This window comes from Chrysochloris asiatica, unplaced genomic scaffold, assembly GCF_000296735.1.
Source record: "Chrysochloris asiatica unplaced genomic scaffold, ChrAsi1.0 scaffold00044, whole genome shotgun sequence".
Lineage (NCBI taxonomy): Eukaryota > Metazoa > Chordata > Mammalia > Afrosoricida > Chrysochloridae > Chrysochloris > Chrysochloris asiatica.
In genome coordinates this window covers 2,450,466-2,455,951 of record NW_006408562.1, presented here as the reverse complement: position 1 = coordinate 2,455,951, position 5,486 = coordinate 2,450,466, and the positions used below count along the sequence as shown (strand labels likewise).

General features: G+C 38.0%; 1 pseudogene; it reads left to right on the top strand.

The window, feature by feature from the left end:
• Positions 1-5,486, top strand: part of LOC102834805 — a 12,907-nt pseudogene that overhangs the window by 5,749 nt on the left and 1,672 nt on the right.

Here is a 5,486-nt window from a genome sequence, read left to right as displayed (position 1 = left end):
GCTATGAGTTGGAACCGACTCCACGGCACATAACCACCACCACTACCTACATACTGAAGCTGTTTGTTCCCATGGACTAGGAAGTAGCAGGCAGCTGGGGCTAGGCTGTTTTTCATTTTTTCTTTGAGTCTCAGCTGGCGATAAGACTTTCCTCAGACCACCTCCACCCTTCTTTTTGAAGCTTATTTACCACACAAGGTAAAAGGACCCACAAACCCCTCTACCCCACCTCCAACCCCCTGCGTGGAAAATCTTGATTGTCCAGCCAGTTGCCACTGGGGACAGTTGCTCTTCTCGTCCCAGTTAATAAGATTCCATTTGCACACCATCTTTTTCTGTAATAAACTAATGTCTCTCAGACAGTTTCCTGGTCACTTTTTTGGTCTCTCAAGGAATACTCACATGGAAGGTTTTCCCTTCTGGGTTTGAACCTAAACACTTGGTAAAGAAGAAGGTCGGCAAACGAGAAGAAGAACCCCCACAAGCTGGGAAGACATAGAGGTAGCAGCAAGGGGCTCAAACTTAACAATTATGAGGGTAGCACAAGCCTGGGTAGTGTTCTTTCTATTGAGCATGAGGTCGCTGTGAGTTGGAACGGACTTGAAGGCACCTAACATCACCAACAACATTCAGGCAAAGTTTTTGTCAATTCTCATGTGTTTAGTCACATAGCTTTAGTACTGAAACCAACATTTCAAACACTCATTATGTATATAACTACAGAAATGTTACTTCAGACATTATGTATTTTAACTAGTAAAGTCTCAGATGTTGATCAATAAAGGAAGGTTGAGTGTCTTCTGATAGCCACACCCTGAGGGTAGTCTTTTTAATCCGTGTCTGACAAACAATCCCCACTGTCAGTATAGATTCTAGGATAAGGAATAGTACTAAACCTACTTGTTGTTAGCTGCCATCAAACCAGTTTCAATTCATTGTGACCATGCGTACAACAGAATGAAACACCGTCTAGTCCTTCACCGTTCTCAAAATAAGTTTTATGTTTGAGTATATTGTTCTAGCCACTGACAATTCGGCTCTCTGAAGTCTTCCTCCTTTTATATTACCCTCCATTGTATCAAGTATGATGTCCTTCCCCAGAGACTAGTCACCCTGACAACTTGTCCAAAGTAATTGAGATGAAGCCATCCTTGCTTTTAAGAATCACTCTAGCTGTATGGTATATTTAATATCTTCTCCAATACCATAATTCAAAGGCAACAGTTTTTCTTCCAAGTAGTGAACACACTCCTTTGTATCTTGTTGTCTATATTAAAGCATTTAAGAGTTGTTTATTAGTCCTGATGGTGCAGTGGCTAAAGTGCTCAGTTGGAAACCAAAATGGTGGGCAATTCAAACACACCAACCACTCTGTGGGAGAAAGATGTATGTAGACATGTGTAAGGATTGTTGTTGCTGATAGTGCCATCAAGTCAGTTCTGACTCATAGTGACCCTGTACAGTGTTTCCAAAGAGTGGCTGGTGAGTTTAAACTGCCACTTTATGATTCAAACTGACCTTGCGGTAGATTGCTTTATCTTCTTGTGCCCTTGGAAACCCTATCAGACAATTCTACTGTATCCTATAGGGTCTCTGTGAGTTGTAATCAACTGGACGACAACAGGTTGTGACTGTTTTATTATAGGGTTATTCAGAGTATAAAAGAGTTAACGTGAAAATCTAAGGCTAGGTTATGACAGTAGTTGTTATGTGCTGTGGAGTTGGTTCCGACTCATAGTGACCTTCTACAGGGTTTCCAAGACTGTAAATCTTTATGGGAGCAGAAAGCCTCATCTTTCTCCCATGGAACAGCTGTTAGTTTTGAACTGCTGACCTTGTGGTTCGTAGCCTGATTCGTAACCACTATGCTACCAGAGCTCCTTGGGTTATGACAATAGTTGTATATAAACATGAGCTCTTGCAGTACAACAGGTTGGAGATGTATTGTTTCCAAGAATTCTCTGTGACTGTTCCAATCACTTATCAAACTTAATAAAGAGAAAGAGTGATGTTGGAAGAATATCATGTCAGGTGTCATAAATGGTGGAGAAGTTGGAAGAAGAGTATTTATTTGACTTTTGGCTCAAATGAACCAGCTTGGTGCTGATTCTTATACTCATAATTATTATTGCAATTTTTCTAGTACTTTCTACTATATAGGTATATCAGCAGTTATTTAAACAACAAACACTCTATAGAAGAAAATTTTCTTACAAAAAATTCAAGGTCACAAAATTATAAAAGCTATTTCCTACATGAGAGTCTTGGTGTGGCACTGTAGGATAAGCACTGGACTACAATGTCAATATGAACTACAAGGTTGGCAGTTCTTACTCACCAGCTGTTCCTTAGGCCCCTATACACAGTCACTATGAGTTAGAACCAACTCAATGACAGTTAAAAGCAACAGAAGTTTCCATATTAGCATTGGTGATTTTGACCTTAAAAATATAAGTAAAAGAAATACTTCTCTTTTTCAGAAGAAACTAGAATCAATCCATAGAATTCCACTTCAGCTACAGAGTACAGACTCACAGGTAATTGTTTTTTCTACACTAATTTGTATGATTATTTTTTTTTTTTTTCAGACAAATCTAGGTAATGACATTCCTTACATTAGAGTTCAGAATATATACTCATAGATGTTATGCAGTAAAGCGGTCAGAATTAAAGAACTCAAGTTTTATAGTTTGGAGTTCTCTAAAAAGGAAAACATTCCAGAGATGTGAATCAATGTATTTTATTTAAATAAATAACAATTCAATGCTGTAGAATTACTGGGAAACTACCACCACTCGTCTGTCAGATTGTCTACTGTGATGGCTTGTGAGTTGCTGTGATTCTGGAAGCTATGCTACAGATATTTTAAATACCAGAAGAGTCACCCATGAGCTTTTCAGATGAGCTTCCAGATTAATACCAACTAGGAAAAGGAGTGACAAACTACTTCTAAATATTTAGTCACTGAAAACCTTATGAATAGCAAAGAAACACTGTCAGATATAGTGCCGGAAAATGAGCCCTTCGGGTTGGAAGGCACTCAAAATACATCTGGGGAAGACCTGACTCCTCAAAGTAGAATTGACTGTGATGGTGTGAATGGAGTAAAGCCTGCGGGACCTTCATTTGCTGATGAGGCATAACTCAAAATGAAGAGAAACAGCTGTAATAATTATAATAACAGTAATAATAAAAAACACCCATTAATAATTGGAACATGGAATGTACGAAGTATAAGTCTAGGAAAATTGGAAATTGTACATGTTGTCTGGAGGGACCAGCCACTGGAGAAGGATTTCATGTTTGGTAAGGTGAAGGGTCAGAGGAAAAGAGGAAGACCCCCAGGGAGATAGATTGTCAAAGTGGCAGCATCAATGGGCTCAAGCGTGGCAACGATTGTGAAGTTGGCTCAGGGTCAGACAGTGTTTTGTTTTGTCGTTCATACGCTATGAGTTGGTACCAACTCGTAGGCACCTAACAACAACAACAACCTTCCCTGCTAAATGGGAGAAGCAGAAATGTAATAGCATCAGAACAGTGAGTGTAGTGGTGGTTATAAGTTGAGCTGCTAACCTGAAGTTCAGCAGTTGGAAACTACCAGCTGTTCTGAGGGAGAAAGATGAGGCTTTCTACTCCTGTAAAGATTTACAGCCTCAGAAACCCTATGCAAGATTACTATGAGTCGGAACTAACTCCACAGTACACCATCACAAATGAGGCATGTCTGCTCGAGGAAAGCTCTAGGAACTCTTTAACTATTTGATGTCAGGAAACTTGGAAAGGGAAATATTTATGCATTTAGATAATAAATGGTGTTTTCAAATCTTTGTGAGAAAAATCACTATTTTTAATTCCATTTCCACCATTATTTTGATAGGCACCAACCACTAAAGCCAGTGATGATGAAATTGAAAAATTCTACCCACTTCTTTAGTCTGAAATTGATTAAACATGTATTCAAGTTGTATTGATAATTGCAGATGATTGTAATGCAAAGATTGTAAGCAAAGAGGAAGGATCAGTAGTTGGAAAATATGGCCTTAGTGATAGAAATGGTTGTGGAGATCACATGACTGAATTTTGCAAGACCAAAGACTTATTCATTGAAAATGTCTTTCAGACAACATAAAAGACAATTATATACATAGGCTCCACTAAATGGAATACATGGAAATCAAAGATGTCAATATGATATCTGTGTATTCCATTTGGTAAAGTCCATGTGTATAATCACATCTGTGAAAAGAGATGGTGGAATAGCTCCATAATATAATCAGGTAAAACAAGACCAGAGACAGACTGTGGAACAGACCATCAATTGCTCAAATGTAAGTTCTTGCTGAAGCTGAAGAAAATTGAAACAAGTCCTTGAGAGCCAAAATATGAACTTGAACATATGCCACCTTGAATTAGAGATCACTTCAAGTACGGACTTGAAGCATTATATACTAATGACTGAAAACAAGTAAAATTGTGGGATGACATTAAGAACACCATACATGAAGAAAGCAGAAGTCCTTAATAAGGAAAAGAGAGAGAAAAAAAAAATGAATTTCAGAAGTGACTCTGAAACTTGCTTTCCGGCATAGAGATGTTAAAGAAAATGGAATAAATGAAGAGCTAAAGAGCTGAAGAGAAAATTTCAAAGGACAGCTCAGGAAAACAAAGGTCTTCTATTATAATAAAATGTGCAATGATCTGGAATTAGAAAACCAAAGGGACTAACACACTTAGCATTTCTCAAGCTGAAAGACCTGAGGAAAACATGCAATCCTTAATTTTCAATATTAAATAATTCTTTAGGGAAAATATTGAAAGATGCAGTAAGTATCAAATAAGATGGAAGGAATACACAGTGTCATTGTACCCCAATGAAATTTTTGACATTCAAACACTTCAAGAGTTAAGATATGATCAAGGGTCCTTGGCACCAACAGAAGAAGTCCTAGGTGCACTGAAGGCATTGATGAAGAACAAGGCTACGGCATTTATGGAATACAAATTGAAATATTTAACAAACTGATGCAGCACTAGAGGTACTCACTCAACTCTGCCATGAAATTTGGAAAATAACTACCTGGCCAATGATTGGAAGAGATCCAGATTTGTGCCCATTTCAAAAAAAGGTGACTCAACAGAATGTGGAAATCATCAGACAATGTCATTAATATCACATACAAGTAAAATTTTGCTAAATATAAATTAAAATTTACTGCAACAGTACATTGACAGGGAACTGCCAAAAGTTCAAGCTGAATTCAGACGAGGACATGGAATGAGGTGGTATCATTGCTGTCAAGAAATAGATCTTGGCTGAAAGCAGAGAATACCAGAAATATGTATATCTGTGCTTTATTGAGTGCCCAAACTTTCAACTGTGTAGCTGATGATAAGCTATGGACAACGGCAGAAAATGAGTATGCCAGATCATTTAATTGTGCTCATGAGAAATCTGTACACACATACGAAGCAGTTGTTCCAACAGA